Consider the following 15,396-nt stretch of genomic DNA (forward strand, 5'->3'; position numbering starts at 1 on the left):
CTGTCCAGAACGTTTGTCTGGTTCCTTTTACTTGTCATTTTGGCCCTTCCTTTTCACATATATATATAAGATAAGCTTTGTAATTGTTTGGTTGTGTTGTTCCATAATATTTTTCTACTAAATATAAATAAATAATGATGGATTTATTCTAATTATCGGCTGACAATTGAATGTTTGTTGGCTTTGATTACTATTTTGACCTTTATATAAGACTCAGTACTAGCACCTTATTTGTTCTTTCTATTTACAGACTTTGCTTTACTGTAGGTGAGTCTAAGCCCTTCTTTGTTGTATTAAAATTAGGTGGGGATCACAGGGACAACTGACAGAGAGGATCGCGGTGAACAGGTGGGTCTGCCAGGGATGCGTGCTGGCTCCCACCCTGTTTTCATTATTCATCAATGGGGTGGTTGATTACCTCAGGTAGAAACCAGCAGACGCTCCCACTTTGACGTGTGAGAAGACACCTACCCTCCTGATCTCCAAATCACTGGGTGGACTCCAGAAACTCTTAAATAGGTTTGACCTCTTTTGTAAAGCTCTGGGGCTGATAATTAATACAAACAAAACTAAACTAATGACAATCAACCCGTCCAAACGTTTTAGAAATGGCATTACCCTGAACAACTTCCCTTTGGACACTGTCGAGTCTTTTGACTACTTGGGAATCCGTGTCTCTAAGAACATGAGGTGGGGTCCCCATCTCGCCAAAATGCTCCTAAGCCATAAGCGGGTGTCGGGGGCCATCGCTAGAGAACAACACCAGTCTGCGAGTAGGCCAGTTGCCCCGGCGCTTTCGGTCTATGACGGCAAAGTGCTACCTTCGGCCCTATAAGGGGCTGAATTATGGGGCTTTGAGAACGTAAGTGAGCTTGCCAGATCTGAAAATAAGTTTCTGAGAGACCTTACTTCCCTTCCTATGTCTACCCCATTGAAACCTTTATTTTACGATATGGGTAGAAGCTCCATTCAAGATATTGTACGTCTACATCCCCTGATCTTTTGGGCGCGCATAAGAAGGACTGCTGAACTGTCCAACTATGCGGCCGCCCTTGATGAATTGGTATTAGCTGATACTGGGAGAAGAATTAAATGGATAGCTGACCTTCGACAGCTTTTAACTAATATAGGACTTAAAGAGGTCTGGATTAGTCAGGTCCCACCCTCAAAGCAGGACCTGAAGCGAGCTTATTGGGACTGGGTGCAGACACAAGAGTTCTTGAACCCCAAAATAGGATAACTTATCGAGGGGTTCTTTGAACACAAATCTATCTGCAGTCTGGAACCCTATCTAGATTTTATACAGGTCCCTAGGGATAGGACCCTGTATATTAAGCTGAGACTAGGGACTCTTCCTACTAATAGTGTGACAGCTTCTTGGAAGGGGCCAAATTTGTTGTCTCTGCCCTGCCCAGGCTGCAGTTATCAAAATGAGTCTATTGACCATCTTTTCTTTGCCTGTCCGGCCTATAGACACTATAGTCAGAGCTAAATGGCTCAAACCAGTGTGTAAAATGTTAGACCCAATGAACCAACGCGCGGCACTCTGCATCTTGAGCACTGACACTTCATCATTACCAATGATCTGCGGAGTAGCCAAGTTTTTGGGTAGCGCCTGGCTGATACGAAAAAAGATTTTGGAAAAAGATGTGATATGTCCCAATAACCTTGAAGCGCTTGGCTGATAGATAAAATAAGTTTATGGCCCTGCGTGAACAATGCGCAGTGCAATATTCTCTATGGTCCTGATATAACACCATCAGTATGAAAAATGGATGACCTTTTTTTGGCTTTAGTCTCCTTTTGAATATGTGGATTTTTAACTTTTATTGTAATGTGTAGTATGATGTATGATGCAATTTCTATGGTCCTGATATAACACCATCAGTATGAAAAATGGATCACCCTTCTTTGGCTTTGGTCTCCTTTTGAATATGTGGATTTTTAACTTTTATTGTAATGTGTAGTATGATATATGATGCAATTTTATCCATGTATGTCTTTTACTATTGGAATTTTTTAACCTGTAAATGCTTTTATGATTTTTTTTATCGAATAAAGCTCATACAATTTAAAAAAAACATATGGTACTAATTCCCTTTCCAATTCCAAGTAAAAAAAAACACTATGATCCACTTTGGAGCATAGACGTTTAGACACCATCTAGCAGGCCATTCACCAGGAGGTACCTCCCCTTGATATCAGCTCTAAAGCCTCAGACCCGGAAGGGAACCTGCGGAGCCATCCAGATAAGCACCCCTCTTCTTTTGTACCTTGTGGACCTCCTCCTCTGTTAAGTGTGTCTCCTGCAACATCGCTATACGCACACTATGCCTGCGGAGAAAAGTTTGTACCATATGTCTCTTCACAAAGGAGTTTAGTCCACAAACATTCCATGTTACAGATTTAAAGTGTATCAGCATCCTCATTTCTTCCACTCCATCCCTGCCCTGTAACCACACTAGTGCCGCTGCTGAATATATGAAGAAACTGTGAACACAGCCCTCCCTCCCACTGGGTTTACACAGAAAATCAACAACTTGTGCCTCTCCCCCGAAACTCACCCTATTAAAAATCAATCCACAATCAACGTCTACCCCCACACAAGATGGGGGGAAGAAGATGGAAAAGAAATTAATAAAACTGACAAATAAGTGTAGATAATACTGTTAAACACGTCCCCCAACACTCGCAAAACACTCTCAACCTTCCACACACCCAGTGAATAGGGAGGCACCGAGGGGAGGAAGGGTGCCAGTCGCAGCGGCACTCGGCCACATACCAGCACACTCAGCTGCTTACGCTTTCATGTAGAAGCGAAGTCATCACAAAGCTAATCCAACCACAGTGTCCGTCACTCGTGCTGAGTGACGGACACCGTCCCAACCACCTTGAGCAGGGTGGCCGTTCCAGAGTGTCTTACACCCATCAGTTGCTCATGACCCACAGTCCATTACCAGTACAATGCAGGATGCCCGCGGTCCCTGCAGGGGACCCCATAGGAGGGCAGACCCCGTAGTAGGGCCGTGGGGAGCCGGCCGCCCATTCCGGTGGGTGGAGGTGGTGGGGGCGTCAACAACTAAGGTAAGGGGCGTCCCCCCTGGGACAAGATATAATGTTAGCCCCTCCCACCTCGCGCCCTCTTTGCTGCTGTCCCCCACACTAGTCAGTCGCTCCTTGAGCTGCTCCTCGCCAGCCGTAGGGTCTTTAGGCCTCCCAGCCCCCTCCCATCCCCCGACGGACGTGAGGCCCGCGCTCTTCAGCTCCCTAAAGGTAAGCGGATTGGAAGGCCTCCCCCTGGGCCCCGTCCTTGGGTACAACCCGAGTCGACAAGGCTCCGTGGCTATGCCACGGGGAGGCATGAGATCCGTGAACGTGCATCGTGCGGGTGTCTGTTGTGCGGGTCTGGAGCACCGTTATGTCGATTGGCAGCGCGGTGTTGGGGCGATGACTATAGGGCTTAAGGATATGAGCCGTGCGCACACCCACGCGGTTTGCCTTTGCGGGGGCACCGGATGTGAGTGTTTATCTGAGGTGTAGGGGACGGCCGGAATAGCGCTGGGTGCGAGGGGTCGGGCGTGCGAGCTCGGCCGCGGCAGAACGCAACTTGCTATCTCCGCCCGCACCGCGTTCGGCAGGGCTGCAATTAAAATAGGTTTTATTTAATAAATTAGGCTTGAGAAGGTTATGCTAACCTTCATTCAGTGTGCAAGGTTGTAGCCGGCGCGGTGGTGCTGAGAAGGCAGACCGCGCGCGGGCTGCTGATCGGAATGCCTCCCTGCACTCGGGGGCTCCACAAGAGGGACGTCGTCATTGGCCTGTATCTTGCTTATAAGCAAATCTGTCCCTTAAGCACATTTATTGGCCATTGTGAACAATAGAGAGAGAAGTAAGACTGCGCTGCCGTGTGATTTGCTTATATATAAATGTGGCTCTCGTGAGTATTTGAGGACATTGTGAACAGTAGATAGAGAGGTAGGACTGCATTGGCTTGAGTTTTGTGCAGTGGCCTGTGTTTTGCTCATACGTAAATCTTGCCCTCACACACTGAACACGCTGAACATTAGAGAGAGAGAGGTAGGACTGCATTGGCCTGTGGCTTGCTTATATGTAAATGTGGCCCTCATGAGTATTTATTGGCCATTGTGGACGGTAGAAGGAGAGATAGGGCGGATAATTCCTCCCCGACCACTCCCTCAGTCATGGGAGCCCCGGGGAAGGCGCCAGACGCAGGCTATCTTCACCTACCCTAGCCTTCGCTTCAGTTCACCGGAGCGCAGGGTTGGGTTCCTGTTCGCTTCCGGTTAACAAGCATTTCCGGCCGGCGCCCAGCCTACGCCGGAACATACTGGTTTCGGCGCCAGAAACCCGCCTTGACAATTGCGGGGCTGCTGCGTGATCTCGTTCTGGGTCTGCGGTTCACCGCGGGGCGTTCCCTCAGTCAAGGGAGTCCCGGGGAAGGCGCCAGACGCAGGCTATCTTCGCCTACCCTAGCCTTCGCTTCAGTTCACCGGAGCGCAGGGTTGGGGTCCTGTTCGCTTCCAGTTAGCAAGCATTTCCGGCCGGCGCCCAGCCTACGCCAGAACACACCGAAACACGCTTCGAGAATTGCGGGGCTCATGCGTCCTCCTGGGTCGCCGCATTACCATGAACACGCTCATGCTGGCCCTCTGCCAGGACACGGATTTAAGCGGCTCCTCCCTGATTGAGCAAGTGACATTTTGCACCTCACCGCCTTCTGCTTTCAAAAGCAACCCATCCGCCCTCGTGCAGAATAGTGCATAAGCAGCCACCAAGCCTTCGCTTGCTTTAGAACAGGTATTCATTCCCCCGTGAACTATTTAAGAACGCTGTGTACGTGTGACTGCGCTCACGCTGGCCCTCTGCCAGGACACGGATTTAAGCGGCTCCTCCCTGATTGAGCAAAGTGACATTTTGCACCGCACCGCCTTCTGCTTTCAAAAGCAACCCATCTGCCCTCGTGCAGAATAGTGCATAAGCAGCCACCAAGCCTTCGCTTGCTTTAGAACAGGTATTCATTCCCCCGTGAACTATTTAAGAACGCTATGTACGTGTGACTGCCCCAAATGCGGGACAGGGTGTGCAACTGTAGGTGAATTGCAAACTAGATCGTTTGGTTGGTACATTTTAGAAATTAATTAACTTAGAATGGAGATGTGCATCTGTAGCGAGTCACACTATTCATTGTGGTCATGTTGCGTCGCCTTAGTACATGTATAATGCGTGTTCCCCATTACAGGCAAACCGGGATAGACAATTCATTAAAAGCAGCAAGAGCACGGTACCATCCCCACAATCATAAGGTAAGAAGGAAGAAGGTGGGGGGGCGCTGAATTAAGGAAAGGGGGTCTCAGACAGCGACCGGGGGGACCGATGTTCATGGTCCGGTCTCCCGGGGTCCTCTTTTAGGTACTGGACACAGGGTGGGGCGAAACTTAAATGATGTTTATATCAATCAATACAGGAGCGAGACACACAGTCGACGTCGCCACACCGCATTCGTGGGATAGTGACGCCCAATTTATACCCGAGGCCCCGTAGGTCAAAGTAAGTATGAGGATGGTCAATAGAGCGCCAACAGTTAGAAGGAGGGTAGGGGTTTACGGATCCCTGGTGGGATTCGCTTGGATGGTCATTACTACTTTTTCTTGCAGGAGAGTAAGGCCACACAGGATGTCCGAACGGAGAACAGCTGGTGCAGGATCAGGATCAGGGTCGGTTTCGGAAGCACAAGCGGCGCATGCGGCGATCTTCTTACAACTCGTGGAAACTAATGGCCTGGCGTGGGCTACAGACTTGCTTAATGCCAGCACACCGTCCCCCTGTGGTAACAATGACATTATAGCACTGGATGATGATGACACAGGTGGCTCAGGACACGCTAGAGCGTCTAAAAGGTTAAGGGTTCCTACGAACAAAGAATTCCCGCCGCCGTCGAAAAAGAAGGGCGGAGCAAAAACGACAGTCGCAGTGGTACATGAGGTGCCTGGTCCTTCAGGCATGCCCGATCTCGGGCAACCGCCGGCGGAATATGCCACTAGAAGCGATCTTGGTAAGATCATTTCCACACTGGAAGTGGTTATGAAGGAGATGAGGGAAAGTGTGTCTTCCAGTGCTAATGGGGGTGTAGGCCCTTCGAATGTATGGGGAAATGGGGCATCAATTCCTTGCCCTTCTGGAGCGGCCAGCGGGGAGCAGGAGGGTAGTGACCTGTCCAACCTGCCTCTCCCCCCGCCGGCGCCTGTGCCAGCATTACCACCATTACCTGCCACACTGGGAGGGAGCGGACGTGGAGACGCACGGACCGCCTGGAGGCGACAGGCGAGCCCTGCCCGGCCCCCATCTGAACCCCTAGGGGGGCGCGCGACGCTTCTGAGACCCGGAACTGGCTCTGCGACGGAGAGATCACCGTGGAGTCGCCGAGCCCAGCTGAGGACCGGGCCTGCCGGTGGACCTGCAATTACGCGGTCTCCCCGCTCGCCCGGAGACCGGTGCGGAAGAGGGAGGTGAGCGGACGGCCGCCCGTAATATCTTCACTTGACACAGACTAGCCGGGTGCAGCTGTCGGACACTGCTCAGGGCTGAACCGGAGCCCGCGCCCGCTGGAGATTCAGGAGCTGCGGTGGTAGGTCGGCGTGGGATCACTACGCGAGCCCCGGGCTGCAACCGGATGTAGGCCTCTGATCACACGGCCTCCCTGCGCCCAACAGACGCTCGGCGCCGGGGGTGCAGGTGCCCTCGTTGTTCCGCCGGCGCAGTGAAGAAACCGAGGGCCTGTCATAGCGGAGCCGGAGAGAGCTACTACGGCCGCCGTGGGGAGTGGGCCTACATCGCCCCCTGTGGATCGGGGCTCCTGGTGCCTCTGGGGGGCCCGCAGACAATGGCATGAGCCGGCTGAGACTCCGGTTGCTGTATTTGGGGACCCGAGCCCCTCGAGGAGTATCGCCACTGGAGGGGGGTGCCCCTGGCCTGGCACAGGGTACACTAACACCACGAGGGGAGTGCCCCAGTGACCGCTCGGCGCGCTGGTGACTTGACCCGCCCCTGGGACCCGGATCCCCTTCCGTCCACCACCATACGGGCCTCTGGACATCGCTGTAGTGACCGGCAGGTGGCCCGTGCTTGCTTCCCCCAGGCCAGCGCTCTTAGTGCCCTGGGAGTCTTACAAGGCGGGGGTGTGACTTGGCGGTACTACCCATTTGAGTGACTTGGGGCGCAGGAGCCACGAAGTGATTCGCTTGCAGGCGCAGAGACAGGCCACACGACCCCTCCCGAACACTGTGCCACTTGCCGTGCCCCCCCGCTCACGTGATGGCCGGGAACAGAGGGAGCAAGAAGGGAGACCGCACTCTACCAGAAATGCTGGACAGGGGTGCCCCCAGATCAGACAGGACTCAGTCTGTCCCAAGCCCCTCGAACACTTCTAGAGGAGCAGAGGGAGGGGAACCTCCAGTCACTAGATCCTTCCTGGAGTCACTGTTCAGTTCCCTCCGAGAAGATTTCCAAACGCTGAAGCAGGAGGTGGCTGGAGAGGTCCGGGAGGTGCAAAGGGAGGTCGACTCCCTGGGAACGAGTGGCTTTGGTGGAGGAGGCCGGACACTCCCGAGACGAGGAGATCGTGCAGCTACAGCAGGAAGTGCTGCGGCTTAAGGACCAGCAGCTAGACCTCCAGGCCCACGCTGAAGACCTTGAGAATAGATCCAGACGCAATAACATCCGGGTCCGGGGCGTCCCATCGAAAGAAGAAGGAGACGACATTGCAGCGTACTTAAGAGACTTGTTCAGCGAGATACTGGGTGAGCCTGGAGACTTCCGTGTCCGAATAGACAGAGCACACAGAGTGGGCCTGCCATGCCGAGCCTCTGCGCCACCTCCCGACATCTTGGCCTTCTTACCAGACTATCCCCTGAAGGAGCGAATTCTTCGAGAAGCCCGGAGGCAGCAATCCCTGCGCTTTCGTGGTCATCCAGTGGCTCTTTTCCAGGACTTGTCGGCCATTACCCTGCAAAAACGCAAAGCGTTCAAAATAGGTACGGATTTCCTATGGGAGCATGACACGCAGTACTCCTGGGGTCACCCCTTCCGGCTCATCTTCCGCTGGAATGGGACTCTGCACCAACTCCGGTCCCTCCAGGACACCTGTGGAGTGCTGGGCATCACCGCTACGGAGGAGGACACGCCTGCCCCCCGCCGCCGGCGTGGCAGGAGAGATGGTTGGCAGACGCTTCAGGAGCGGCAATCCCCACCTGCACCAGTGAGACCGGACTCGCCCGCTATCCGGGCCGCGATGGACAGTGCAGTACATGTGGTGACCAGAGACACGGCAAATGGTGATGTGGCCCTGACGGCCTGAGCGTACTCCGGGGGGAGATCACCATGGCTAATTCATCTTTGCAGGTTCGAGGGTTCCGGGGTTGGGGGGCGGCGGGAGGGGCGTTGTGGCTGGACGTCCACTTGAATAACTTTCCACGGACTTGTCCATTGGGGCCAGACTGGGACAATGGTGCTCGTTGCACACTTGGTTGAGGGGGAGTTGGGGGAGGAGGGTGGGTGGGACAGTTCCGGGGTAGACGGAGTGAGTGCAGGGGTTGAGAGGAGAGGTTGGGAAGGGGAGCAGAAGGGGAAGGAGTTGGTGGAACTGGTTGCTTCCTTGAAGGGCAAGTTGTGGAGAAGAGGACTGGGGGGGGGCGGGGGGAGGCAGGGATGGGTTGTTGGAGGGCAGTTCAAGGGGACTGGGGGGGGGGACGGGAACCGTACTGTATTGTTGTTGCATTTGCTCTGACCTCACACCACATATACACACTAGTGACTCTGGCGCCGCCCTTCCCGGGCCGTGACATGCTGCTCGAGCTTCGCTCTTACTCACAACGCTGATGGCCCTTAAGGTTGTTACCCTTAATGTAAAAGGGCTGAATAACCCTATCAAATGGAGAGCAGTTCTGTCCCTACTAGAAAACACACAGGCGGATATTTGTCTCTTGCAGGAGACACACCTCCTGGCCAGAGACTGCCACAGGATGCGGTCCCCGAAATTTCCGACACAGTTCTTCTCCTCTAGTGCTACCAAAACGGCGGGGTCGCAATCCTGGTGTCTAGAACCTTTAAGGGGGAGACCTTACATAAAGTGGCGGAACAGAAGGGGAGGCTCCTAGCTTATATGGTTTGGTGTTTACAGTAGGCTCGATCTATAGTCCCAATGACCACGAGGAGCGGTTTCTTCACTCGGCCCTGGTGGACATCACGGCCACCCCAGATAGACACATAATTATTGGTGGAGACCTGAATATGGTCTTTGATTCGTCCTTGGACAGATCGGCACAGCGATACCCTCAAACGGGGGAGATCTCGCAGGTGGGCAAAACCCACATGGGTGACCTCGATATGCACAATCTGTGGCGACGTCTCCACCCCATCGCCCGAGCCTACTCCTACTATTCGCACGCTCACAAGACCTACGCGAGACTGGATCATCTTCTGGTCACGGGTCCGATCCAAGACTTAGCCACGGCCTCGGAAATAGGGGTTCTCTCGCTGTCGGATCACGCCCCTGTCTCGGGTACTTTCCGGCTGCCGCCAGTGTCTCCTTCGCGAGGGGTGTGGCGCCTTCGGGACACACTTTTACATAAAAAGACAGTAGTGAAACAGAAACAGGAAGAATCAGGAAGCAGTTCACGAATATCTGCGGCACAATGATAATGACGACACCTCTCGGGCGACACAGTGGGCCGCACTGAAGGCGGTGCTCCAAGGCGAGTTTATTGCCGTCTCCTCGGCGGAGAATAGAGAACGACAACACAAGAGAGACAAGCTTACCTGTAAGGTGCGTGAGCTGGAACAGGTGCATCAGAGAACTGGGGCCCCCAGAGTCTGGAAGCAACTTAAAGGATGGATAGGGCGGAATATGCGGAGTTGCGCTTGAAACATGCGTACTACACTGGCGGCGACCGGTGTGGCCAGCTCCTGGCAAATAAGCTTCGAGTAGCACACCAAAAACACCTGGTGAAGGAGCTATCGGTTTCCGCTGGGGTGACGGTCAAGAAGGATAGTCAGATAGCAGACGGTTTCCGCCGCTACTACGCCGATTTATATGCGGGCGCGCCCCCTTCAGCGCAGGCGGAGGCAGACTATCTGGGCTCGGTGAACCTCCCCTCCCTTACTCCGGAGCAGGCGGAACACTTAGAACGGGAGATTCGGGTTGAGGAGGTGATCATGGCTATCTCTCGGCTCAAACACAGGAAGGCCCCGGACCTGATGGGTACACCCCCCTTTTCTATAAAACGTTTTGCCATGAGTTGGCGCCGCTCCTAACGCGTCTATTTAACTCGTTCTCTGAGCCTGGAGCTATCCCTCCGGACATACTCCAAGTCACGGTGTCGGTTATCCCCAAACCGGGAAAGGACCGTACTCAGTGCGGCTCCTACCGGCCGATTTCCCTTTTGAATGTGGACCTTAAGCTGTACACCGGGATCCTAGCGGCACGCCTAGCACCTCACCTGCCGGGGCTGGTGGATCCGGACCAGGCGGGGTTCGTCCCCGGGAGACAAACGGTGGACAACACCAAGAGGGTGGTCCATATCCTTGAGAAGGCCTTCCGAATCCCCGGGGAGCGGATGCTGCTGTCTGTCGACGCGGAGAAAGCCTTCGACCGGGTACACTGGCCCTACCTGGAAAAGGTTCTGTCAAAGATGGGCATAGGGGAGAAATTTCGCACCTTGGTATTCAACTGTTATAGATTTCCGGCCGCGGTGGTGCGGGTGAATGGCTGTAGCTCCCAAAAATTTGCGATAGACAAGGGTGCCCGTTATCACCACTGCTCTTTGCTCTCTATATGGAGCCATTTGCCCAGAGAATTCGCCATAACCCGAATGCAACTGACGTACGGATGGGGAGGTATACCCATACCTTTAGCCTCTACGCAGATGATGTGATCCTGACACTCGAAGAACCGAGAAGGGCACTCCCTGCTTGTATCGCCGAACTAGAGGACTTCGCCGCTGTTGCAGGCTTTAAGATGAATATGGGGAAATCGGCGGCCCTTGACATCTCGCTAACCACCGCCACGAAAACCGAACTGCAGGGCCTCTTCCCCATGCGCTGGTCCACGGACCTGGTGCCCTACCTGGGCATTCTGCTGGCGCCCTCTTTGTCTGCCATGGTGTCCTCCAATTACGCGGCCGTAGGCAGGAAAATTAAAGAGGAGTTGACCCGCTGGAACAGGGGGACACTATCTTGGCTGGGCAGAATAGCAGCAGTGAAGATGACTCTCTTGCCGCAGGTACTATACCTGTTTCGAGCCCTACCACTTCAACCCCCGAAAGGGTGGATCCGGCAGGCTCAAGCGGATATTGCGCGCTTCGTCTGGCAGGGCCGCAAACCCATACTCAGGAGGGCCTTATCCACACTGGCCCCTGAGTCCGGGGGACTGGGCATACCGGATCTTCACAAATACTTCCAGGCGGCGCAACTACGATATCTTGTGGAGTGGAGCAGGTGGGAATCGGATAAACATTGGCTGTTTCAGGACCAGGCGGTGGCAGGTAGGACCCTGCAAGAGGTGCCCTTCCTGCGAAGAGCTCACCGGCCCCCCAACCTATACGCGTCCTTTATCACAAGGGTCCCGATGCGAGTCTGGGACGCCACGAATACTGCACATGAACTCACTACCTTCCCTTCACCATTTACGCCGTGGGCTGATAACCCGGATTTTCATCCCGGGATGGAGGTCGGGGCCTTCGCGCATTGGCGGTCAGCTAGATGCAGTGCGCTGTTCCACATGTACGGCCCGGACGATGTCGTCTCGTTTCAGGATCTTAGGCGAGAGTACCACCTACCTGAGACCGAACGGATGCGGTATATGCAGGTGCGTCATTGGGCACTCCAGCCGCAGGTGCGCGATCTGGCTGACCGGAAGCTCACGGCTTACAAGATGTGGCTTGCGACGCGCACCTCGGACTCCAAGCTTATCTCGGATCTCTATAAGCTCCTGCAGCCTTCCTCTTTCCACATCTATAATCCTGGGCGGGAACGCTGGGAACGGGAATCGGGTAGAAATCTGAGTCACGCGGACTGGGACCACATTTCCTACCGGGCGCGACACTCCGCGTACCATACCGGACTCACCAAAACGTTCACTAAGGTAACCACATACTGGTACTATACACCGGAGAGACTACATGAAATGAACCATAACATTGTGAACACCTGTTGGCGAGATTGTGGACAGATAGGCACACTAACACATGTTCTGTGGGATTGCCCTCTACTGAGCCCTTATTGGAAGGAGGTTTTAGACAAGATTGACCTGCGCTTTGGCGTTGAACTGCCTCGCTTCCCCGCATATGTCCTGCTGGGTCTACCTAACGGGCTGATGTACCCTCTGAGGTCCCGCAGGGGTAGGCAGATAGCAATTGCCTTGGGCTCTGCTGTCCAGAACATTCTAATCCACTGGCGCACTGCCACGCCCCCCACCATTTCCGGTTGGCTGCATAGGTTGTGGCATGTCCTGGAGATGGAGAAGCTGTCCCTTATGGTGGCGGGAGAGGTGGATACGTTTGAAGAGCTGTGGCTACCGTTCCACTCCTTATTAGTGACGGAATTCAAAGAACCTACTTGTCCTCGATATCTCCGGTTGTTACAACTAACATCCCCGGAGTCCCCAGCTAGCTAAGGTGTCTGGGAGGGTTGACGGGTGGGAAGGGCGGGCACATCGCAGGAGTGGCACGGGAGGGCGACTTTGGCACAGTACGGGAGGAGGGAGGGGATTGGGAGGGCAGGAGTGGAGGGGGGGAGTTGGGAATGGGGTTGTTTGGTTTTGAAGTTGTCATTAACGCATACGCCTGTATAGCGGAAGCTTTGCACCACCTATTTCGGGACGACTGTATTCATTTGTTTGTACTGTTTTTAATAATGCAATAAAATACTTTAAACCTAAAAGATGACGACAAAAAAGTTTCATTTCAGCCCTGGCCAGAAAAGTCCATTGACACGTGGTTGGAAGCATTTGCGATATTGTCTTCTGTCTTCATGGAGAAGTTTTCGGATCAGGGACCGGCCTTAGTTCAGTACGGGAGACTAATCCATAAAGAGGCGAAGAAGTGGGGAGGTGTAGGTTGGTTGGATTACGATGGGGAATTCAGGAAGAAAATGTCCAGATCACCTAACATGCGCTGGGATCACAAAGAAGTGCAGTTGTGGATGGACCATATGGGGTCCAGGGCGCTCCAAGGCGTAGCAACGAACAGCAAAGGGCAGGACGCGCAGGTAGTGGCAACTGAAAAGAGCAGCACAACGTTTCAGGCAGAGCAAAGAATTCCGCCCTTTCGGGGAGGCCAAAGGGGGAGGGGTCAAAGAAGGGGTGGCGAGAAGTCCCCGGCTGGGTCATGCAGATTGTTTAACAGCGGGCACTGCCACTGGGGGAGATCCTGCAAGTTTACACACACATGCAGCAATTGTGGAGGGCAACACCAGGCAGGAACTTGCAGGACGCCCAAAGGACACAAGCAAAGTAGTCAGCACGGGGGGAGGGGCGGGTCCTGGCAGAATAAGTAACACGGGTGCGCCAGCAACCAACCCCCCCCCCGCCAGACTCCACCCCCCTTACCGCTGCCTACCAAGCCATCACCAGCCCCGTACTGCCCAAGTACTGCCCCCCAGTCGGTTAGCTACAAAGATCAGCGCAGTGAAGGGGCCCTAACCAATAAAACTGGATCGACTAATTAGCCTGCTGAATAAACATCCCAATAGATTGGATGGGAGACTGCTCCTGGGAGGGTTTGCTGAAGGTTTTGTCATACCGTGCATAGGGGCGCCTGTGGCACGAGACGCAGAGAACTTGAAATCAGCTAAGGACAATCCGAAGGTGGTGAGAGCAAAGGTTTTTAAGGAACTGGAGCTGGGGAGGGTTGCTGGTCCATTTTCACAGCCACCGCTCGACAACTTCGTAGTCTCTCCCCTGGGGATAGTGCCCAAAAAAGAGCCTGGGGCGTTCAGACTGATACACCACCTGTCCTACCCCGAAGGCGAGTCGGTCAATCACAACTTAGAGGAAGGGGTGTGCTGCGTCTCGTACTCCCATTCGATGTGGCCATGGACCTCGTACGTAGGGCTGGTAAGGGGGCCTGGCTGGCGAAAGCTGAAATTGAGTTGGCTTTTCGCCTCCTGCCAGTGCATCCCAGCAGCCAAAACTTGCTGGGTTTTAGGCTGGGTGATAAATACTACTACGACAAGTGCATGCCCATGGGCTGCTCCATCTCATGCACATTTTTTGAGGCCTTTAGCACCTTCCTCCAGTGGGTATTCCAAGAGATGGAAGGGGTTGAGAGCGTGACTCATTATCTCGATGACTTCCTTTTTGTAGGTAGAGCAGAAACACTAGACTGCGCAGAGGCGCTAGCAAAATCCCAGCAAATGACGGAATATCTGGGAGTGCCACTGGCTCCGGGGAAGACAGTGGGGCCAGCGCAGGTATTAGTTTTCCTAGGCGTAGAAATAGACACGAAGGTAGGGGAGGCTAGGCTTCCAGCAGATAAAGTCACCGAACTGGCAGCTCAGATCCGGGTGGTACTGGGGCAAGATAAAGTGTCACTGGACGACATACAAAGCCTGCATGGCAGACTAAACTTCGCCACCAAAGTGATTCCAGCTGGTAGAGCCTTTGCGCGCAGGTTAGCCAGGACAGCAGCAAAAATAAAACGCAGACATCATCGAGTGAGGCTGAGCTTGGGTGTTAAAGAAGACCTCAGGATGTGGGGGGACTTCCTTGAGCAGTTCAATGGCTCCGTGATATGGAGGGATCCCTGGACCAGCAGCCAGGAGCTGACGTTGTTTACTGACGCGTCAGGCAGGGAGGGTTTTGGCGCAATCCTCGACAGGGAGTGGTGCGCAGCGAAATGGCCCAATGCATGAAGGAAGAAAAAGATAACTGCCAATATAACGGTATTGGAACGCTTTCCAATTGTAGTTGCTTTCCACCTCTGGCCTGCCTTGTTAACTGCAAAAAGGGTGGGTCTGTGGTTCGACAACGTGGCTGTGGTCCAAGCCATCAACACCCAGTCGGCCTCTTGTGCACTTGTGTTATGCTTACTTAGGGAACTAGTCAAAGTATGTCTGTACAATAACGTGGAATGTAAAGCCAGGCACATCCCAGGAGTCCAGAATACGGCTGCTGACGCACTTTCACATTTTCATTGGCAGCGGTTTCGAGAGGCTTGGCCGAGAGCGAGGGAGGAGATGACACCTTTCCCGGCTCAGCTCTGGCACCTGCTGCGGTGGCGCAGCGCATTAGAGAGCTAGGCGAGATGTCCCTGGCACCCCGGACTATGAGAAGATACATTTGTGAAATCATGGGCCCTTGGGAGCAGGAGGCTTCGATACAGG

Source organism: Lissotriton vulgaris, chromosome 9 (genome assembly GCF_964263255.1).
Source record: "Lissotriton vulgaris chromosome 9, aLisVul1.2, whole genome shotgun sequence".
NCBI lineage: Eukaryota > Metazoa > Chordata > Amphibia > Caudata > Salamandridae > Lissotriton > Lissotriton vulgaris.